Source organism: Canis lupus, chromosome 1 (assembly GCF_011100685.1).
Source record: "Canis lupus familiaris isolate Mischka breed German Shepherd chromosome 1, alternate assembly UU_Cfam_GSD_1.0, whole genome shotgun sequence".
NCBI lineage: Eukaryota > Metazoa > Chordata > Mammalia > Carnivora > Canidae > Canis > Canis lupus.
In genome coordinates, this window is record NC_049222.1 from 4,078,494 (window position 1) to 4,102,655 (window position 24,162).

The 24,162-nt window shown below is 45.7% G+C and overlaps 2 long non-coding RNA genes across 2 annotated transcripts; both read left to right on the plus strand.

The window, feature by feature from the left end:
* Positions 1–7,477: 7,477 nt before the first annotated feature.
* On the plus strand, positions 7,478–8,937 carry LOC111092546. Its single transcript, XR_005353308.1, has 2 exons — positions 7,478–7,674; positions 7,760–8,937. It is a non-coding gene; the product is annotated as an uncharacterized LOC111092546 (long non-coding RNA).
* Positions 8,938–10,617: 1,680 nt separating this feature from the next.
* LOC119870615 lies at positions 10,618–21,844 on the plus strand. The gene is made up of 3 exons (XR_005353309.1): positions 10,618–10,783; positions 21,039–21,209; positions 21,781–21,844. It is a non-coding gene; the product is annotated as an uncharacterized LOC119870615 (long non-coding RNA).
* Positions 21,845–24,162: the final 2,318 nt, after the last annotated feature.

Below are 24,162 nucleotides of genomic sequence, written 5' to 3' on the forward strand. Positions count from 1 at the left end.
CCATCATCTTTCAGCAGTTCAAGCTTTGAGCATCTATGGGAAATTAAGGATTAATTTTTAGATAGTTTTTTCTTTTCTCTGAGTCACCAACTCTGGAAAGGGAAGATTGAGAATCCTAGATATTATCCTGCATAGATGTGCTTCTATCAGCGGTCACAACTTAGGATCTACAGCACTCTTTCTCTTTCTCAGGACACCACCTGCCATCTGTCCTTGTTCTTTGCTTGTCTGTAGCATCGATGTGACTCTGCTTACCATGGTTCATTCTTTTCTGGTTGATGAGACTTGTCTTCTAAGTAGATGAGAAAACCTGATGAGGGCAAGACCATGTTGCTTGTTTTTGTGCCAAACCACACCCCTGAGCTATTGAGCTTTTGATTTTTATTTAATACACATATTCACTGTTCATTTAATAACAAATCCTTTCTTAGGCACCTGCTGCATGTCTAGCATAGTAAGCACTTCCCTGGGCACTTTTTCTCAGCAGCTGACGCTATTCTATGTTCATCATAAGCTTCTACAGGCCAAGACTGTGTGTGAATGTGTCTTTGGCAGGTGCCTTGAAGAAATGTATATTTATGTATATGTATTTATTATGAAGATGATGTAGCAAGCATTTTGGGTACACATTAGATCCCATTTTCTATGAAATCCACGTGAAAATTTACATGAGGTTTTACAAGAACTCCAAGAGGCCACCATGTGCATCTAATGGTTACCATTCCCTCCCTGAGTCTTGGCACTCAGGCTTTCTCCTAAGATGATGGGTCTAAAGCAATCTCGCTCATTCAGCCTAGCGCCTCACAGCTCCGTGTGTTTCTTCTTCCATTAGAACCTCTCTCAGTTTAAGTTAAATGAACAACCCAGGAACCCTACATTTGAAATTCAGTGAACAAAATGTTGGACTCCTATGGAGTGTTTCATTAGGCTAAGGAGAACACTCAAAAGTCTGATGCGGGAAAATGTTTATGCACTGCCTAGAGCCAAAGAAGAATACTAGATTATTCGTTTTCATTAAAGTATATATTGCAATATTTATTTTTATTCAGGAAGAAGTTCACAAAAGCATTGCCATCACACCCAAAGCTTGTGTTCTGGAGACATTTTCACATGGCATCAGTGGGTCAGAGAACAGGTTGATAAACCTCAGAACTCTATGTGTTTGGGAAGTGCTATGGTCTGAATGTGTGTGTCCCCTAAAATTCCTATGTTAAATCCTAACAATGGATATGATGGATCTGGAGGTGGGGCCTTCAGGAGACCATTCAGTCATAAGGGATCCCCTCAGGAATGGTATTCCTGGCTTATAAAAGAGGCTCCAAGAGACCTCTCAACCCTTCTACCATGTGACACCATGAGAAGTCAAAGTCGCCCTTTTCGAAGAAGGCTGTGACCAGAACCCCATAAGACTGGCACCCTGATCTCAGACTTACAGTTTCCTGAAGCATGAGAAATAAAGTTGGATTGTTTATAAGCCACCCAGGCTAAGTTGCTCTGTTACTGCAACCCAGACACACTAAGACAAGAAAATTCTATCACTTTCATAAAATGATACCCAGATCCTCTGAGGCTGGCAACAAAGAGGAAAACGCCACAGGAATGGGACACCAGATGCTGTGACATCAGCTCTTATATCCTCAGAGTCAGATCAGGAAGCTGTCCCACTGGTCGCTGCTGCGGCCACCGCACAGACTAGCAAGTGCACACAGCTCCCGACTGCCCAGAGCTGAGAGCAGCCGAGAGCAGCTGGGGTATTTGAACAGGACTCCGCAGGAAGGGCTGGGTAGCCGAGGGAAATAAACACGAAGGAAGCGTCCATGGAGGTGAACGGGTCACCACATTTAGTGTCTGGGCCTTAAGATTGGCTCATGACACAGATGTCTGCCAGCCAACCCCCACCCCAGAGCCCTCCTGGGCCCCTGCCTTCTGGACTGCCCCTCTTGCACGTCCAACTCTGCAGAGCCCAACCGAGATGCCATCCGGGGGCAGCTGTCACATCTACAGGATCAACCGACTTGGAGGAGCTCAAGCTGTATCCTGAAAGAAAGTTTCTTCTTCATTACAGGGCAGAGTCAAAGTTGCAACAGATTTCTACCTTTATTGTCCACATTCATCAACGAACAGCCTATGTGCTGGCTACAGACCACCCTATGGGCAACCTATTGGCGGAGGTGATGAGGGTGACAAATAGTTTCTGGCAGGGAAGCTTATGGCCAGCGAGCTATCAATTAAGATAGAAGTCCCAAGACAAAATTTCTGCAAAATCCCCTCTCTATCTGGTTCACTGCGAAAAGAGCAGGTGCCTGCTCCATGCTCCTACAGCACAAGGGCTTTGTGCAGAGTTTCTGAGCAGGGAAAGATCTGAAGGTCGCCGGCAGCCTCCTCTCCTTCCTCCGTCTTGCCCTCCATTCCTTTCCCTCGTCACATCATAAAGGTAAAGACCTAAAGTGCTCGGGTCCCAAACTAAGTGTAGCTGGTCCTCATATGAGGGTGAAGGGAACTGAAGTCCCTGTCACACCACAAACTTCATCAGCCAACATCTGAGCAAGTGGAAGCTGGCGGAGCATGTGTGACCCCTAAAGCTCACTAGTTTAGGGTCCAGGCCGCAGAAGGTGGGGAAGGGTCCATGATCAGGGACAGGCTCGAGGTGGCACCTCACGTCACATGCCAAGATGCACCAGCTCAGCCAGGCGCTACAGGAGGCGAAGACCCTGAGCTGAAGGAGGCAGCACCCCTCATTCGGGGGCTCACAGGCACGTGCCTGTGTGTGTCCTTCCTTCCCACACTCCTCACTTCTCCCGTCGTTCTTCAAGTCTGAGGTCACCCTGAGGACAAAGAGACTCGCTTAGATCAGGAACCTACTGAATCAGCTGAGTGATGAGCCTGGGCAAAGTTTCCGAGGCAAAGGAGCTCATCTTCAGAGCCTTTCTTCTGTTTTCATCAGCTGCTTCCTACCCTTGTGCTAAGCATTTTCAGGTAGCATCATCAGTCTTTTCATAAGAAAGCCAGTTGATAAACTAATTCACACTCAGGTGGGCCATTGAAGCACAAAATGCTGGCAAGTAAAACAACACTTAATAATAAATCAGAGACGGTGAAGCTTGGCAGCCAGTGGGAACATGTTTGGGGTATGCACAGACCCCATCCCTTCACGGATCATGTAGCATAGACACCAGTCATCACAGTGCCTCGAAAGCCAATCCTGGGTGTGAAACTAGTGTGAACTCTGTCCTCTAACATTCCAAGCAGGAGAAAAGGACTTCCTATTTTTTGTCTTCTGACCAGCGCTCACTGGTTCAAGAACCATTTTTATTTATTTATTTATTTATTTATTTATTTATTTATTTATTTATTTATCTATTTCAGGAACAATTTTATTTTTTTTAATTTATTTTTTATTGGTGTTCAATTTACCAACATACAGAATAACCCCCAGTGCCCGCCACCCATTCACTCCCACCCCTGCCCTCCTCCCCTTCTACCACCCCTAGTTCGTTTCCCAGAGTTAGGAGTCTTTACGTTCTGTCTCCCTTTCTGATATTTCCCACACATTTCTTCTCCCTTCCCTTATATTCCCTTTCACTATTATTTATATTCCCCAAATGAATAAGAACATCAGAACTTCACATTCAGGGGTAGCCCGGGTGGCTTAGTGGTTTAGCGTCGCCTTCAGCTCAGGGCCTGATCCTGGAGACCCAGGACCGAATCCCACGTCCGGCTCCCTGCATGGAGCTAGCTTCTCCCTCTGCCTGTGTCTCTGTTTCTCTCTCTCTCTCTGTGTCTTTCATGAATAAATAAATAAAATATTTTAAAAAAAGAACTTCACATTTAATTCCTTGTTAAAAACTATGTTTCTGGAAGGTGTTCCTTACCAGATGTTTAGTATCTTGTGTCTCTAGATAGTAATTGGGTCCACAATGAGTCCAAATGTCTCTAGATGGACTCGATGACATATATTTCAACAATAATTAAGTCACCAATCCCGCCTTCTTATAACTATAATAAAAATGTCAGCTGTGTTAAGAAATCCCATCGTTTTCCTTTTGGTAAACACTTGACTGTTTCAAGGCTGGAGGCCAATTAGCAACAGGTGGACTATTAAAATGAAAATGGAAAAAAAAAACAAAAAATAAAATAAAATGAAAATGGGATGAGCACTGGGTGTTATGCTATATGTTGGCAAATCGAACTCCAATTTAAAAAATCAATAAATAAAAAAAAGAAGAAAATGAAAGGCAGCCCAGGTAGGTCCATCCCTGAGACGAGATGGCTGAGGACATACCATGCAGTTGCCCCCAGCTGCAGTCATTCTGGCCCTAAGGACGAGTGCTTCCCACTCAGGAGAAGCTAGACTGTAAATTAGTCATGATGCCCTAGTCCCACCTCCCCATGCAGGTGGACACAGGGGTGGGGGCCTCTCTCAAATGACTGATAAGATACATCAGCTTCATCTAGTTAATAGCAGGTAATAGTGAGTCCTCCTTTCCATATCTTGGTGCCCCTAATAACACTGAGGAAGTGATATCCCTCCCTGTGCACATAACCTGCTACCAGTGAGAGCCATCAGCCACATGAAGAATAAAACCCCATATTAACTATTTTCTCATTCATCAGTTCCTTTTAAGAAAATCATTTTCTGCTATAAACATCGGGGTGCCGGTGTCCCGGCGTTTCATTGCATTTGTATCTTTGGGGTAAATCCCCAACAGTGCAATTGCTGGGTCGTAGGGCAGATCTATTTTTAACTCTTTGAGGAACCTCCACACAGTTTTCCAGAGTGGCTGCACCAGTTCACATTCCCACCAACAGTGCAAGAGGGTTCCCCTTTCTCCGCATCCTCTCCAACATTTGTGGTTTCCTGCCTTGTTAATTTTCCCCATTCTCACTGGGGTGAGGTGGTATCTCATTGTGGTTTTGATTTGTATTTCCCTGATGGCAAGTGATGAGGAACATTTCCTCATGTGCTTGTTGGCCATGTCTATGTCTTCCTCTGTGAGATTTCTCTTCATGTCTTTTGCCCATTTCATGATTGGATTGTTTGTTTCTTTGGTGTTGAGTTTAATAAGTTCTTTATAGCAATGCCCACAATAGCCAAACTGTGGAAGGAGCCTCGGTGTCCATCGAAAGATGAATGGATAAAGAAGATGTGGTCTATGTATACAATGGAATAGTCCTCAGCCATTAGAAACGACAAATACCCACCATTTGCTTCCACGTGGATGGAACTGGAGGGTATTATGCTGAGTGAAGTAAGTCAATTGGAGAAGGACAAACATTATATGTTCTCATTCATTTGGGGAAAATAAATAATAGTGAAAGGGAATAGAAGGGAAGGGAGAAGAAATGGTTAGGAAATATCAGAAAGGGAGACAGAACATGAAGACTCCTAACTCTGGGAAACGAACTAGGGGTGGTGGAAGGGGAGGAGGGCGGGGGGTGGGGGTGAATGGGTGACGGGCACTGAGGGGGGCACTCGACAGGATGAGCACAGGGTGTTTTTCTGTATGTTGGCAAATTGAACACCAATAAAAAATAAAGTTATTATTTTAAAAAATCATTTTCTTTAATTTTCCCACTTCTCAAAAATGTAGAAAAAATTCCTCAGCCAGAGAAAGAGAATAGTTAGGGAAAGCTGCTTTTGAAGCCATATCCTAAACTTGCTTGTTGTTTCTTTTTCTCTTTCCACTAAATGAAACTTTGCTCTGGGCTCCTGCAGCTCCAACGTTGGCCATTTTCCCAACCAGGTCAACTGCCACCAGTAGAATGCTCTCGTTACCAATCTTCCAACCAATTGTTGGTCAATGTGGTTTCTTAGGACACCTAAGTTTGGGATAAAATTCACAAAGCTTCTTATATGTGAGTTGTTACTTCTGCCAAACTGATGACACGTGGTAGGATCAGGGACACTTTTCCCAGAACATTGGCAAAAATATTTTTGAAAACTAAAAAATTCAGTCAGTGATCTATATGCTGAAATCCTGTGGGAGCATGAGAGCCGGATGGATCACAGCTCTCTTTGATAACTCACTTAGGCCTTGACTGACTCTACTGTAAAGGGATAAGAAACCTGAGAAACAATGTGATGCTGTGCCCTCAACATCATATGGAGTTTGTCCCATAGAACTGTCGGTAAACCTGCCTCTTGACACCGACACGTAAAAAACCCTGAACGTTAGGTCCCTGCTATCTCAGGTGCATTACCTTTTCCTCACCTATTTTACGACTCAATAAAAAGTGATCCTATTTTTACTTTTTTTTTCTTCTGAAGCATGACTTTAAATATATCAACTTCTTATGTATTTGAACAAAGAGTTCTTATACGACAAAGCTGTAAAGCCACACTTAAACAGCAACCGTAATTATTTCCTTTTGCGAGTTTTGAAAATGAACACCACATTCGTGTTTCTTCACAGTCGCAGTCCTTTCCCGTAGGAGCGTGGCTGTGGGGGAGTCAGGAGAACACAGGCGGTCTCTGGAGATCAGAAACGGATAAATGTAGCATCTGCACACCTTTTGAAAGAGGGTAAAGGATAATCTTAGCAATTTCAAAAAAAAATTCTAGAACATTCATCAAGCAATTTGCAACCACCTAGTAGAGTAGGGATACTGAGCTACCGAATCATTTTGTAAAAGGGGAATTGGGCCAGAAGAAGTTAATATCCTTCCTAATGGAGCATGAGGCCATGTGGATGAGCAGAATGGACTATGGGGCCTGCAGTGGCCTCCTTCTACCTGAGCTCTCCTCCAGGCAGCCAGCACATCCTCCACAAGGGCCCACAGAGCTCTAATTGCCTCTCAGAGCCAGTGACATGGGACCTTCTAATAGGTAAACCATTTCATAATGAGTCCCTCCTGGTCCTTTTGTAAATAAGTCTCTTGGGAAGAAGGCCAAGAAACCTCAGCCCTTCTCTGAGTTTATTTCTAGAGTGATTACTGTCGTGTGTAATTAAGGTCTCTGAGTATCAGCTAGGTGCACAGTTAGCTGGAAATGTTTTCAGAGGTTTAGTGTCAAACTTATGGAGTGGGGAGGCAACATCAATTTTATTTTTTCTTCCACAGATAAAAAGTCCTCCCTCTCCCTCCTCCCACAGCCAGGCTTTTGGGGTTTTTCAATGCACCTAGCTTCACTCAAAAACAAACCAACGACAAACAAACAAACACCACAGCAACACTCTATCTTAGGGGCAGCCACATTTCAGCTACCAGCAGTGAGAACCGAGCCAAGTCTCCCTTATTTCTTTGGCTCTGGAGATGTTTGAAACAAACAAACAAATGAAAAAATAAAAGTCTTATTACCAACACCCCAGAAATAAGATTTCAACTCCATTGGAAATTGAATTTCTTCCATATTCAATCAATATTTAATAAAGAGAGAAAAGGATCTCATTACCAAGACCCTCTTGTTTCTCCATAAGTCATCAATGTGAGATTCCAGAATTTCAGGGAGCTGAGTTCTTAATTGGAACATTACATACTCTCTCTGCAGACAGTGAGCATGCACCCTTCCCCAGGACACACCTCAGCCAGACCTCCTCCTGGTCTGCATAGGGATTTCGGTGGAGGGTGGGCCTGGGGAGCACCAGGGAAAGGGAGGGACAGCCAAGCTAAGCCCTGAGTGCCAGGTTCATGGAGAGCTGAATGAGTATGGGGCAGATCCTCGAGTTTTCTTTTCAGGTAGAGTATTGTTAACTAGTCTGTACCAGTCATGGGCTTACTGTGGGGAGTTTATTCTACATCATCTGCGTTCTCTCTTCCTTAGCAGTGCCTAATGAGTTGGAGGAATGGGAAAGTCGTTCCCAGCCAAGCCGATATCCTATGAGTTATAAATGACATTTCATCCTCATATGCAGATTTCCTGCACCGAAGTGAATTATTTACAAGGTAGAGCTTGTGGGTTCCAACAATCAGCAGCCTGAGATTTACACCCACACTCCAGTTTCAGCTCTCCTGCTGCGGGAATGTGAAGTTTCCCACTGCCCTGTAAGATCTGAAGATTTAACAGGAACAGGCACTCCCTTCTCTGGAAGCAGAAACCAGAACAGTAAATGAAGCCATTCCAAGACTGGCTTCTTCCCCTCTCCGAAGAGGATGCTATCTGCATGGAAACGCAAATGAGGTGCATGAAGGAGAACTTAAATTCTGGGAGACCTTTCTGCCCCATTAGGAGTGATTTGGTAACCTGGAGTTTCACTTAATTAGTATAATAATTTCCCCCAGAATATGTGAGAATCTGAAGTCTCTCTTAACAAAAGCACTGCAGTGAGCTCTACCTTCTGGGGAACAGGAGGGGGTTGGGTTGACAGGCCTCCCAACCACCAATAAGGATGCCAGAAATACACGGGTCCTGAACCAGACAAATCCACCCATGGGACTAAAAGATGGCTCCAAAATCAATTTGAGGATATTTACGTCTGCAATCTATGATCAAGGTGGCCCTTCCAATTAGTGCAGAAAGAGTTTTGTAAAAATAACTAGGCTGGAAACAATTGACTACCCATTTGGAAAAAAATTAACACCCCTATTTTATACCACAAACAAAAATATATTCTTGTTAAATCAAAGGCCTAAATGTAAAAAGTAGGACCAAAGGAGCATTGAAAGAAAAGATAGGAGAATATTTGTGTGATCTCACAATGCGAGTAAACAAAATGAAACAAATGGATAACATGACCTATAACCTTTTTCCCCAATGAAAACCAGACTGCACAAAATTAAAAGACAAGTGACAGACCGTGGAGGGGAAGCGTTGACATCTAAGTATTACTATCTCATATTCAAGTAAATCCAGCAGATCAAAGAGAAATGACCAGTCCCTCAAAGGGACAAGGAGTACATGCAGGCGGGAATTAGTACGAGCAGTAAATGTCTACGAGAAGATGCTCAAACACATTTCTGATTAAGGGATGTGGAAGTGACAATAAAATACCCTTTTCTGAAGTCAGATTGTACAGTTGTAAATATATTGCCAGCACCTACTGCTACCAAGGATAGGATGAAATATGCACTGTCCTAATTTCTGGCAGGAACAACCAGCCGGTAAAAACTTTTGAGGGTCAATTTAGCATTATCTGGTAAAACATGACATTTGCATGCCCTTTGACCAGAGAATCTCACTTTTATGATTCCATCAGAAAATAAAAAATAAAAATATAAAGAGACATGCACAAGGATGCTGATCGAGTACTGTTTGTCATAGGGAACATTGCCCACTCCCCAAATATCTATCAGTAAGAGAATAGCTTAATGAATTATGAAAGATTCATAAAATGGAATGCCGTATCCCCATTAAAATCTGCAAACAACCACGTTTCCATCAATAGGGACATGGTTACGGAAATGTGGAGTCATCATTACACTGGTGATTATGCATGGAAGTTGGCTTAGGATTTCAAACCATTAAGATGCCACATTTGTATACATCGAATGCCATGGGCTCCTCATCTTCCTGTTCTAACTGCCTTCAAAAACAGGAACTGGATGACAGCAAGGAGCACTTGGCTGTCTTAGTGCTGAGGGGTTGCACATGAGGCTGGTGAGCTAGAGGTTCTCCATCCCCACCACTTGTAAGGCAACCCAACAAATTCTCATTACCCATTTCTGTTCCCCAAAAGTTTGCCGCCCCCCCCCAGCCTCAGTGGTGACTTGGGTTGTCTTCTCTTGACCTCTGTCTCCAGGGCCCCCTTCTTCTCCTTTTTTTCTCTGATTGAAGAGAAGCACCAGGGGACAGCAGACATATCAAAGCATGTTGTCAGAAAAGGCCCCCCACCTGAGGCCCCAGCATAGACCATGGCATACAGCAAGTGCCCAGCCAATATAGGCTTATTCAATAAAAAGAAAAAAATAACTCAATATTGAAGAAAATACATTTTGAGACCAAGGCACATTGTGTGTACCTTCTCATTGCTAAAAATTTGTCATTGTTTGGTAATAAATTTTATTTCTATAATCAGTACTAACCTTGAACCCATCCGGGAATAAATGCAGATAGCCATACTAGATAATCTCATTGAGTGTGTGTGTGTGTGTGTGTGTGAGAGAGAGAGAGAGAGATAGAGAGAGAGAGAAAGGAGGAGAGGAGAGACTCTAAGAAGCTATCCTTAGCAGATTTCAGGCAGGAATTTGATTCTTTGCAAAATAATTTTTTTTTTCCTAAAGGAAATAGTCTGCAGAGTACAGCACTTGTTTGAATATCTATGTGTTGAATTAATTTCATTAATTTGTTAAATGTATTTTAAGTGCCTACAATTTACCCATCCCCGTTCTACATAATGCGGATGCTGTAATGCAAGTGTTGGAGGATAGGACCAAGGAAACGGAGGAATCCTAAATCAAGAAATGACCTTATACAAAGATCCTGAAACCAGAGGGAGCCTGGCATATTCTAGAAACTGTGGAGTGTGCTCTGTTCAAGCTGGCTGGAATGTAGATCGCAAAGCAGGGGTTGGGCAGTGGAGGAGGAAGGAGGCAAGAGATGCTGAGGAATGAGTTTCAAGGGTAAACACATCACACCACACCATAAATGGCCTTATGTGTCTGGCCTCATTGTGAGAGCACTGGGGAGATATTGAAGGGTTTTAAATACCTGAGTCACAATGGATCCCTACTCTGAATCCCTGCTCTATGAGAAGTTTCGGGAGCAACTCACAGGGTCATTGGAAGGGCAAGATCAGAGGCAGGCTGATAGCCCTGTGTCTTCTCTAACTAACACACAACTCAGAAAGCATCGGTGAGAACAGGGTAGTTTCAGAGGAGACCATCAGCAGAGATAAAAGCAGAGTCAAAGGTATTCTGAGTTTGCAGTGGCAGGACCTGGGGATGGATTGGGTTTGGTGCAAAGAGAAAAGTTGGGACAAACAAGTGTCTTTCACTTGCTGGGATTTTGGAGGCAAAGGTGAGAGTCGAGGGAGAATTTCAGAGACAAGTCTGCTTGGTTCCATCTCATACTTCCTGGATGCAAGGTGCCCGAGGGACATGTCATTAGGCAGAGTGGCCAAATAGTGCCAACTGGAGCCCAGGCATCACCAGTTACCAGTCCTAGTATGTCCCGGTGTCCAGACAGGAGGAGGCCCAGGAGGGAGAGAATGGAGATGCTATCTCTGAACCAGAAAGTTTATGGATTTGGTGAGTGATATGGACTGAGTATGTGTCTTCCCAAATTCATATGTTGAAACCCTAGCCCCCGATGTGATGGTGTCTGAAGATGGGGCCTTTGGGAGATGACTGGATTTAGATGAAGTCTTAAAGTGGACACCACGATGAGGTTAATGCCCCTATTACAGGGGACATAGACCAGAGCTCGCTCCCTCTCTCCCCCCCATCTGTCTTCCCACCCCACTCCAGCTTCCTCTCCCCGCCCCCCACCTCCCTCTGCCACGTGAGGACACAGCTAGAAGGTAGTGGTCTACAAGCCAAGAATTGGATCTCACCGGGAACCGAATCTGCCAGCACTTCGATTTTGGGCTTCCAGCCGCCAGAACTGTGAGAAATGTCTGTTGTGTAAGCGTCCCAGGCTGTGGTGTTTGGTTAGAGCGGCCCTAGCCAACTAAGACAGTTAGACTGCCCTGGATTTGAAAAACAGTGGGGATTTGAAAAACAGTGGGGATTTGAATAAAAGTAGAAGCAAGAGGACATTCTGGGTAGAAAGCACAGCAAAAAAAAAAAAAAAAAAAAAAGGGACCAAAAAAAAAAAAAAAACTTATTTCTGATCTGGGAACAGGTATCAACAAGGAATCTGCCGAGTGTGTTGGGTGAGACATCTCCAGGGGTTCCTGAGACCCGGCCTTCAGAGTGTGGCCTTTGGGGACCATGGGCATCTCTGTGTCACGTCACTGGGGAACCAGCTTTGTGGCCCACAGAAGCCAGGACTGTCTGTTGGCATCGAATGTGAGAGCAGCGTGAGGGCCCGTATGTCCGGGTGCAAGGTTGCTTCCAAACCCTGGTGCCCTCTCACATGATGGTCACCACACTAACATTGCCACCTGATTCCCAGCAGAGTCCAATATCAGACCGGCAGTCTTCCCACAAACCAAGCAGATCCTGCCAGAAAAAGCAGCAGGCGGCAAAATATTCTTAGTATGTGCTGCGGGGATTCCCTTTCCTTCAAAACCCAGTTGAAGGCTGGCAAATAGAAATCTTGCTCGACTTAGGTTTTACATAGTAATTTGCTATTTTATTTAAGGGCTTACTTTTAATTTGCAAGTGCTTTCTCTCCCTTCCTTCCTTTTTATAGCGGAGTTGCCTGCACTCAGCTATTGCAGGGACTCAGAATAAGGACACCGAGAAGCCTTCTAAGCACTGTTTGTTTTCAGATGTACTTCCCTCTCTTGGGGGATTTGGGCTTCCCGCGTCGGAGGTGAGAGAGACAGAGCAGTGTTGAAACTGGAACCTCAGAAGGCCTTGGGGACCAGGGTCATTGGGAAACTCAGATGCTCTGGTGTCCGAGCTCTATGCCAAAAACCAGTCACTCAGCTGTGAGCAGCAGGACAAGTGTAATGATTCGATTTCTTATAGCCACTGTCACCTTCATCTATATATTTGCTGGTGATTTATTAATATCAGTTTCACCTGTCTCAGTCTGCAGGAGACCTTGTATTGTTGAATTTCTTCTACAGAGTGGAGAGAAATGAAGGGAGCAGATGGGATTATGACTTATTTTCCAGAGTTGAATTTATAAAAAGATCTTTGTCAGACATTGCACAGCAGTTTGTGGGATGAAATTAATCCTATGAATAAAATTGCTAACCTCACCTAAAATAGGTGCTTTATTTAAAGAAGGATCGATGAGCCTTGCTAAATATTATTTTTAGTGTTGATAAAAGCTTTTCATGATCTCAAGCTGCAAACACGGGATAAATGGACAGTTCCAGAAGTGGCTGCCACAGGCTGGAGCCAGTTCACAATGTCACCTTTGACATCGGTGAGGCAAAGCCGGGCATCAGGCCTCAGTTCCTCTATGTCAAGCATGGAGTGAGAAATGTGTGTCTTCACTGCTTGTGAATCTTAAATTGGGATGCATCACATGGTGTCAACTCCCCAGGATCATCATTGGTGACTTAATCAGCAAGATGTTTTGCTGTGTAACAAAAATCACCCTTGAGGCTGAACAGCCACACCCCTGGGTTGTTTGTTCCCTACCCAGTGGTCTCATGAGTTCTGATTTTAAAGGAGTGTTGCCTGGTCTATTGTTTTGGTGTTGGTTCTTTGTGATGGTTCATAAATATTGACTTTGAGATGTAGTTCCTCCTACAGGACAGGGAAAGGCTGCAAGAAACAGTCCATTAGACATCACTATTTCTGTGGCCTTTGGTCTCAGGGTCTGGCCTTGTCAGAGAATGATTCCAAGACTCCTTGCTATCCTGAACTTGGAATTCCTGATATCATCAAACAGTGCTAACTCTTGTGAGCAAAATCCAACACCTCAAAAATAAACAAATAAACAAAAATAAAAAACAAAACAGAAAAATCTAGAAAGCTTTTCTTAAAATATTTTATTTATTTATTCATGGGAGACACAGAGAGAGAGGCAGAAACATAGGCAGAGGGAGAAGCAGGCCCCATGCAGGGAGCCTGACGTGGGACTCGATCCCAGGACCCTGGGATCACACCCTGAGCTGAAGGCAGACGCTCAACCGCTGAGCCACCCAGGTGCCCTTGGAAAGTGCAAATTCAAAAACACGTGCATTGGATAAAAAAAATAAATATTCAATTTTCTTCAAACATTCTGATTAAATCACACACAAAAAGAAAATGTCTTTTCCTCCCTTTTGTCTGTGTAACTCCTGTTAGAAGTCACTAGGCCAGCGAGAGAATTACCGTAAATAACACCCATCTTTCTCTCCCAGTGAACGTCATACAGTGGATTTTCCCTTTCTACAACACAACGACATCCGACTGTATAGACATTAGCAAAAATGGTGGCTCACTTTTTACAAAGAGCCGCAAGGAGAGAAAGAGGAGCCTGTAACTTTTGCAGCGAGAGTGTCTGCTCTGCTCTTGAGCTTCGCTCCTCCGTGTTTCTGCTTGGGAACATTCTGGAGGAGAGTGGCAGAGGCCACCCGGCCCCGCGAAATCTGCCCTGTGAGTGAAACGTATCTGATGGTGCAAAGAACTTCATTAGGACATCAAGCCCGTAGTCATGTTTTCAATCGCTGCTGTAACTTCTTTCCTTGCAAGTGCTTTGCTGATTTCGGGACCACCTAAGGCTCCGCGCAGTACACAGCAACACAGTTTGAGACATTTCTGTGATGTTCTGTACTTCATATAGTTGCTAACAACCTGTCAAAGTCATCCTGACACCAAACTGAGAAGCTGATGGTTTGGGTAACATATTAGAGGAGATGAGAAAAAAAGATAGTCCTCATTACTGTAATAAAACCAGCAGAGACACACTGAGAATCAATTACTGATTTGTGACCTAATGAACTCACCCTCCGTCAAGTAGAGAACTGCACCGAGCCTCTTACATTATCAAATGATTTAGGATGGAGCGCTGTCTGAAGACGGGCGACAAGTCGAGGCGGGGCCGGCTCCTTAAGTCGCAGCTGACTTAATTACCTTGTTCCCGAGAGCAGGGATCAAATTGAGCCACTTAAGGTGCTAACGCTCTGCGCCAGCTGGAAACGAAAAGGAAATAATTAACACCCACACGAGCTGCGTCCAAGGTTGTGACACCTCCTGACAGAGGCAAGGACACTCAAAGTTAAGGCAGTTCAACAAAGTCTGCGGCCAGCCCCCCTCGGCCGCTGGGGTGGCTTGTCCGGCGTGGTCGTGCTGGCCGCGAACCCGAAGAGCCACCGGGGTGAGCAGGGTCCGACGCCGGGGCAGGTGCCCCCGCGAGCCGCCTGCAGGGCTCTAGGTCAAGGCGGAGGGACGGGAGCGTGCCTGCCTATTCCGCAGCCCGCAAGCACGAACCTTGGATTTAAAAAAAGATTATAATGACGATTCTAATTAAACACACACAAAGTTCTCATTACTGATGAAGCAGTTTGTTTTGTCTTTCATCCCCTGGGGTCACGGTCACCTGCTGCTGTCTCACATCCGGCACAACCGTGAGACCATCGCCCATGATCACAGAGGTGAACTGCTAGCTCAGGGACAGGCACTCAGCACCATTCATTTTAAAGATTTACCTGTTTATTTGAGAGAAAGAGAGAGACAGAGACAGAGAGACAGAGACAGAGCCTGCACGTGCAAGTGGGAGGGGAGGGAGAGAGAATCTCAAGCAGACTCCTTGCTGAGTGCTGGGCCCCACCCTGAGATCATGACCTGAGCCAAAACCGAGTGTCCAGGGCTTAACTAGCAGAGCCATCCGGGCGCCCTCGGTATCATTTTTTTTTTTTAATTAAACTCTTGGGAGCCACTTCTTCAGTTCACTTGTCCCTGTAATGTCCTCCTCCTTACGCACAGAGAGGTGGCCAGGACACCACACCCAGATGTGGCAGGCTCCTTTGCTGGCAGAGAAGGGAGATTAGATCCGGTGGCCAGGTCTGGTCACTCCCGGGGCCCCTGTGGAGGCTGGATCTCCCCGTGCCTGCGCCCATCCTAGGGCACCGTGCAGCGGGAAGGCTCAGCGCTGTCGACACAGGGCTCTGTGGAAACCGCTCCTGTGCCACTCACATCGGGACGAGTGGGGTTAATCTCTGCATCGTCAATGAATCAGCCCTGCACGTGGCATCAGCAGGCTTCGACGACACCTCGTGAAGAATAAATGATGACTCATGGCTGGAAGGCTTGCATGCACATGAGTCACAGCTGGAAAAGTGTTTGGACAACTGGGCATTTGAGAAACGGTTTCTGTGGGCTGTGTGCCTCTGTGGAGAGCCTGTGTGTCTGGGGGAGCAGGAGAGCCCCCTGCTACGGTGGCACACCGTGAATCAGGGGCAGGGATGTTTGATTCCCCGGCCGATCCTGGACACGTCCCGGAAGGTAGCGCTTCTCAGACTTGAACGTGCAAAGGAGTCACCTAGTTAAGGGGGGTTCTGATCCCCAGGTCTAGGTGGGACTAACAAGTCCCAGGCAGTGCTCCTGGCTACCAGCCTGCGGAGCACCCTGGGAGCAGCTCCAGAACCTTAACACTTCGATTCCTTCTCCCTGGGTCCTTATCATGGGGCGGACGAACTAACTAAATCCTATGAGTACAATCATATTAAGTCTTATGAGCGAGGCACCATCCCAATGGAGGTGAATGGAATCAAAATCCTCCAGAAAAGATCTGGAGCAGCAGGCCCCTCAGCCAGCCCAGGACTCAGGCCCACTTTTGGGAGAGTGGCCTTCGGGGCCCTCACAGAAGCAGACCAGTGGGTGGTGAGGCACAGAGCGGAAGGTCCCTGGAGATGAAGGGTGGTGGGGTGTGGTCGAGCCTGGCAAGCACCACTCACCCACAGCAAACTTGTGCAGGCCCGTCCGTGAACCTCTCCCTCCCCAGCTGCTCAATTCTGATTGTGTTGGTCGAGCCTGACATGGAAGCAAGGTACAATCAGGAGGGTAATCGTCAAATCAAAAAGTCAGGTGTTGGGATGCTGGGGTGACTCCATGGGTGAGCGTCTGCCTTTGGCTCAGGGCATGATCCTGGGGTCTCGGGATCAAGTCCCACATCGGGCTCCCTGCATGGAGCCTGTTTCTCCCTCTACCTGTGTCTCTGCCTCTCTCCCTGTGTCCCTCATGAATAAATAATAAACTTTAAAAAATAGACCCCAGATCCTAAAAAAAAAAAAGAAATAAAAAGTCAAGTGTCAACCATGACAATAGCTTGGCAATAGTTTGTCCGAACGCTTTGCATAATAAGCTGACAGTGGTGTCCAGCCGGCTTCTTCCCGAACTGCCAGAAAGAATTACACGACCCCCCAAAAATGAGATAGAGAGGCAAGGCGATTTGGCACAGGCGGCTCCCCTCACTAACGAGAGGCAGGCGTCGCAGCCCCCGGGGACACCCGGCTGAGCCATCACTCCAGGCGGCTGCGCGGCTGCAGCCCTGCCCTCCTGAAGGCTGGGTGATTCATTGGATTTAATATTGTCCCGAGTCTCACTCCAGGGAATGCTGCAGGAATGTTTTTCAAAAAAAAAAAAGTCTCAGCCATTAACAACAGCCTGTTAGCTCCATCCCATAAAAGAGGTTCTTTATTAAGCACAACGGCGACAGCCAAACAGCTCGATTGCAGCCGGGTGGTGGGTGCTCAAAGTGAGGGCCGTGTCTCCAGGGGTCTCACCTTTGCTCGCCCTTCCACAGAGGCTTTACCAGGAGTGGGAGTAAGGCCCTCAGGGTGAAGGGCCCAGGATGGGAGATGCAGCCCATTCAGCCCCCCTCGCCCATGGAGCCTAGACCCACTCCTCCCCTGGCTGCTCTCCTGGCCTCGCCTCAAGGCTGGTTTGCAGGAGGGTAGGGGACGGTCAGGGACCCTCTCCTTCCTCTCTTCTGGAGGCTGCAGGACAGCCCGTGCGGGTGCTTGAAATCCCTCTGATGTCCTTTCTCCTTCGGAGCATGTTTAACTCCAGAATGGCCACTACACAAGGCCTGTGCCATCCCCCCAACCTCAACAGGAAGAGAAGCTTCTTTCTGGCTCAAGTGGGGTCACTACCCCTGATTGTGGATACCCGGGAGAGGTCTGTCAAGTCCTATGGTTATCCGCAACAACATTATCTGTATCTAATTCCTTCCTGACCGCATCTAAATTTCGATGAGTGTTTAAAGGTTCTACTTTAAGTTTAAGCAGGCTAGTAAATCTTGGCAGAGAAACAAGAAACTTGGCCTGTCTTTGAAACAGGTCTGCTTCCAGAAAGTTCTGGCCCTCTGGTTACTGTGAAACAGGGAATTTCAGGAGGAAGCTATGGGCAACGCGTCTGGGACCTTCACTGTCACCAAAGTCTGATGGACAACCCCCCATCCCCAAGCCGAGATGTCCAGCTCTGCCCCATGGCCATGTGCAAGTGTCACATTCATGGAAAACATGATTTAGGGAGCCCCCCCACCCCATCAGCCTGCACACAGAGAGGATTCAGTAAGAGCGGACCACCAACTCCTGAGCTGATTCCCTCAGACGTCCCATCAAGCTCCTCTGGTCCCCTGGCACATGCCTTCCTCAACCTTCCCACCAGACTCAGCCCCTGGGCCCACCTGACCTGCCACCCTCGTGGAGGCTTTTCTCCCCCTCCCTCTGTAGTGGGCGTCCTCAGCTCTGACGGCTTTCTGATCCCAGTAACCCACTTTAAAGAAACTTCCCAGTAGTGAACCACTTCATTAAGTCCTGTCGACTTGTCCCCAACAAATCCCTTTCAAAAATCACATTGACTGTTTTTCTTCTACTTGCCCAGGCAGTATATGTAAATTATAGAATATTTGGTACAATAGTAAAGAGCACAAAATAGCTGAAATTCTTTGGTGTTCCCACACCCAAAGATAAACATAGATGCCATTTTAGGGGATTACTCTCCAATCTTCCCAAATCCTATCTCACAGACAGCATAAGACATGATATGAGAGTTCTGGAAAGTTATTGGATGTGAGCATTCAAAGATGCTTTTAGACATTCTATGCTTTCTTCTATCATTCTGAGTCTTCTGATTTCATCTCTTGGGCTGGATTGTCCTCCTTCACCAACTCTTCAAATATTGGCATTTTACCACAAAATGAAGGGGTGCCTTTCTCATCTTTTATTCTATCCTGTGTTCTTCTCCTGAGACAGTATGTTCACTTCTTTGGGCTTCAGTGAGCTATTTCAAGATGCGAATAGCTGTGAGTTCTGTATCTCTGGTTTTGACCTCTTTCCCAAATGCCAGAACCCTGTCCCATTGCCTCTCGGAAATCTGCACAGAGAGTAGAGTTGGCATGAACCTCGACTCTTCCTCCTTTGCCTCTGCTGACACCGTCATCCTATTTCCCAGGCAGTGACCACCCTTGACACCTCATCATCCCTTCTCCATGTCCTCAGGCTCATGATACACCTTAGCTCTGGTCCAGGGATCTCCTTCATGACCCCCACCATCACCTCCAATCAGTCTTCACCAAGTTCTTCTCTTTACTTCATTTTTCTAACTACAAATGTAATTCATTTCAATAGAAAAAAATCCAACACAAAGAAAATCCAAAGACAAGAACAAATATTCCTTGTGATCTTCACAGCCAGAATTAACTACTATTAATATGTGGGTGAATATTAGAAATTTCCGTCAAAGAGCCTGCTGTTCTGTTAACTATACAGTTGCCATGATGCTTTCCCTACATCAGGTTCACTTGCTACAGGATATTCCATTTTATAATCAGCACATTATTCAGTCAAGCAACCCCTCTGCACTGGGTATCTAACAACAAGGATCAAAACAGAAAACTAAGATCACTCTATTTAAAACAGATTAAATGCGAGGAATTAGTTACAAAGGTGAGGTAAGAGCTGGGAAGTGAAGTAATTCAGCAGTATGTCGGCAGGAAGCCACCACTATCCCATTCATATGATCTTGCTTAGGTTTACTGAGTTTTTATTGTTTGTTTTTTAATTTCCTATTATCCATCTCCTTTGGTCCCTCTGTTCTTCCTTTTCTGTCCTGTGTTGGGTTAATCCATTATTTTTAGCAGGGTATCTTGAGGTTCCTCTAGGCATTCCAGCTATACTCCTGGCAGAATTTTTAGGAGTAGTTCTAAGGAATTCATATGCACCATGAACATATCCAGTCTAGTCAGAGGTAATAGTGCACAGAAATGAACAAAAAAATCCTAAGCTCCCAACAGTAGAATTATATTTAGTGTCCAAGTGTCCAGTTGTTCATGCTCTTATTGCCACAAATAACCCTCTATCTATATGTGCTCTCACTCCCACAATATGATATTATAACTTGCTTTAAACATCCTGTATCTCAGGCATTGGGTGGCCCAGTGGTTGAGCATCTGCCTTTGGCTCAGATTGTGACCCTGGGGTCCTGGGACCAGTCCTCTGTCAGCCTCCCCACAGGGAGCCTGCTTCTCTGTCTGCCTGTGTCTCTGCCTCTCTCTGTGTCTCTCATGAATAAATAAATTAAATCTTTAAAAGATAAGAAATAAACATCCTATATCTTACAGAATTAAGAAAAGAAATAACACAAAGCATGTATGCATGCATGTATGTATACACACACAAATATGTATGCACTGCATGTATCTTACCCACATTTACCATTTCTGGCACTCTTCCTTCTTTCTGAGTATCCACTTTTTGTCTGATGTCATTTCCTTCAGCCTGAAGAGCAGCTTTCTCTGTTGTATGGATCTGCTGGTAGCAAATTCTCTCCATCTTCAGTTCTCTGAGATGTCTCTACTTCATCTTCATTTTGAGGGATAGTTGTGCTAGCTATAGAATGCTGGCTAGCAGTGTTCCCTTCTAACCCTTCAAATAAGTCACTCTGTCCCCTTCTAGCCTCGTTGCTTTTAACGAGCACTCAGCTGTCATCTGGATCATTGTTCTGCAGAGTGTGATACCTCTTTTCCTCAGGCTGCTTCAACATTTCATCTTTTCCTTGATGTTCGAGAAGTTTGGCCTTGATGTGGCTATGTGCCGTCTCCTTTGATTACCCTGCTTGAGGTCTGCCGAGTTTCTTAGGTTTGTAAATGGACACTTTCTCACAAAATGTGAGTCACGAGGACTGCAAAACTTTTTAGAAAGCCATGACAAATATTTTAGGCTTCATTCTGTATCTGTGGCTTTACTTCCAAGCACCCTATCTCCTGTCTCCTGCATTCCCTTCTCCAAGTATGGTGCATGAGTTCATGCCTCTCTGCTTCTGCTCCCACTGTGATTTCTATTAGAAATGACCTTTAACGCTCCCAACCTTTATCAATGTGCTCCCATATGACTGTCTCACTAAAGTCCACTTCAGAGGTCTCCTTATCTGTGACACTTTCCTACAAAAGCCCTGGCAATGTGTGTGATGGCTCTTCCTCCCCTCCCAGCACTCTATGCGCACTCACTCTCTCTCTTGTTACAACACACGAAACACATCGTTGTAATTATGTTCTTGCTCATCTTCTCCCATTTGGGTTTGTCAATGATAAGAATTCTCTCTTCTTCTCTTTGCAGCCCTTGTACCCAGTGCAATGCCAAGAGCATCATATGTGTTTGAGAATGTTTACAGGCTAATTGGATGAATACATGAATGAACTGAATTTACTTATGACAATGAGGTAGCATTTCTAAAGCTCTTTGTAAGGACAAACACAATGACGTTTATCTTCAAAGTTGAACACCGGGGTGAGTAACAGTGTTTAGATTTTGATTGAAGATGTAGAGGTTCCTAGAAATCTTCAGGGAAAAGCTCTCAGGTAACTCATGGCTTCTGAATGGAGGCCAAGAATGGGTTTTAAATCTGTGATAAGTGTATAAAAGTGGGAGCAATCCTTTTTTATTATATATTACCTCCCCAGTCATTATGAAATCATTTCGTATTCATTGTGATAACACCAATCATTAATGTACTCATTTGGCATTCATATGACTCTCTTATGCACTTCGATAGGAATTCTGTTGTAATTAACCATTAGCTAATGTTAATAGTAATGGATGTTTAAAATAATGTGCTACCAAATAGGGTCATTGACAGCAAAGGGATCAACGTACTCAGGCATGAGAAGCATGGGAGCAATCTCTTCCCCTGGGAAAAGTTCCTAAAATGGTAGAATGAAGTTTAAGACACGGTGTGCACTGAACAGACCCGTTAGCCCACACTGGGGCCTGAATCTGAAGAAGACTTGGTTTGAATTTAAGAAGGAAGCTGTGATGACCTGACGTTTGATTCAATATTTTTCTTTTGGTTTATTTGCAGATCGACCACATCCTAAATCATCACTCTCTTATTTACCTCATTTACAATCTATTTTTCTCTTGGTGAGTAAATCTGACTTTCCTAAAGGATTGTTCTAGAAAAAAAGGATTTGAGGAGGATGTGGAGATAAAATGCAGTTCATCTTCAGATCAGAGTCATGATGGTCCTATTAATATTGGTAGTTTGTTAAAGGTGAGTTGATGAGTGTCACCTCCAAACAGGGTCATTGTGAAATGCAAAATGGAGATCATAGTCTGAACTTCAGGATTTATCGGGCTTGGGTGCACTTCTGTGACGTGCTAATGATGGTGAGGCTTGTGTCCCCTTTGTCCCTTCCTTAATGATGGTGCCTCTTGTCATTACTGATGTCAACCATCACAGAACTTGGTATAACAGATACAGGGCTTCAATTACCCACTTCCTCTCTCTGGCTCTGGTGCCTGACATGACATCCCCTTTAAACGTAACATTCTCTTTCATGAACAGAGACCAAGCAAGAAGAGGAAAAGCCCAGTAGAAGGCATTCTAGAAACACATGGTTCTAGCTCCAGAAGCCTTGGCATTGTTCTGGATTATCCTGGATCTTACTCTCATGGGCTCCTCTGGCCTTGCTCTTCAGCCCGGGGCGGGAGGCACATGTTCCCTGTGCCCCTGTAGAAGCCAGGAGGACCACCGTCCTTAAAATAGCACTTCTGCCTGTGTGAGGATGCCTCACAAGTCTACAAGACAATAAGTTTAACTCTTTAAATAACAAATTCACCCTCTATTTGATAGTCAGATATAAAGGGCACAGCAGAGGTAATGCATTGACCCCACTGACACGACCGGGCAACATGCTGATTTCTGGACCTGAGAAAGAGTTGTTTGGTTTTGGGGCAGGTGGAGAAACATTTGAGCACTGATGGGAAGGGGGAGAATAACCCCCAGTGGGGCAAGAGCAAGGGAAGCCAGAAGTGATGGACCTGTCCCAACACTGCTCCACCAAGGTGGGATCCATTGCTGCCTTCCTGGGTGACTGCTGTCAGGACACTTGTGGGGGCAGAAGGCACCAGAGTGGCTCTGCATGGAAAATTACTGCCAAAGGAAGGGTCCAGTGGCCTCAGCGCTCAGGGTTTCTGGGCAGAAGCATAGACACAGCTCCATATTTCTAGGACAGTGAGCGTGGGCAGGGTCTAGCAAGGGGTGACAGGACTGAGCTACAGGTGCCCCCATGCAATCCCAGGACATAGTCCCCAAAGTCCTTCTCCACCCAGCAGCAAACTAGCATCTCTCCTCTTTATGGAAGGTCTCTGCCTGGATGGGATCCACTGAATTCTAATCCACACCAGCGCAGAAAATCCCAGACTGTCAGAGCTGGATGGGTGTCCAACCAGTTGGTGTTACTGGTGTGACTGAGGCACACAGGGAGAAAGACACATGGTTGGCAGCATATTTGCTGTGCTTGTCCCTGCGTGGCCCTGGTGGCATCATTCTGCATGGGTCCCCTCGCCCTGCTGAGAGGCTTCACAGACCCTTTCCCAAACCTTTAATGTGGAAAGAATACGGCCGCAGTGCTCATCCAGGGCACTGAGGGAAGAGACAGAGAAGGTGGTGGGCTTCAGCAAGGGTGCCCACTGGATGCCATTCTATCTCGCCGCCCGGCCCCCCAGCACCCTGCCACCCCTCACAGGATCCCGTCATGCTGTGCCCTGGCCAGGCCACCTTAACCCCCTCTTCTGTAACCCGGGGACAGCTAGAGCTCCCCTCAGGCCTCTCCTCCCATGAGCCATGCTCTATTTCCACCCTGACCACAGTCACCAAAACCACCACAGCCACCTGCCCACATTCTGCCCAGCATTTGTCCCTTTAAATCTCAAGCAGAAAGAAAGAAAGAAAAAAAAACCCTCCACACTCTATCCACCTTAATCATTAAAGAGGTTTCTTCTTGCCTCCACCCTACCATGTCTATAAAAACCATAAAATAGAAATCTTTAATTACTCGGAAAGGTCAGGCTTCAAATTGTATATTTAATCTGGATTTAAAGAAGCGCGTTCTATGGAGAGTTATGCTGTGGTGTCTACACACCTGCTGCTTCCATTTGTCAAGACACACATAGGCACTCCCAGGCACAGACACACAAATAGGCCAACCATGCTTGGCACTGGCTACCTCTCTGTTGAGAACCAAAGTCAGTCCCAAGACGGGTGATCCTTCCACGGGCAACGACCATGACAACAGGTAAAGGAGGCTGTGTTTACCTGCCCTGATTACTAAATTACTAACTTGGAAAGGGAGGTGTTCTGAGATGAACATTCCTGGGGATACCTACCTACCTTTTTTCCTTCTCCTTCCTTCCTTCCTTCCTTCCTTCCTTCCTTCCTTCCTTCCTTCCACCCTTCCTC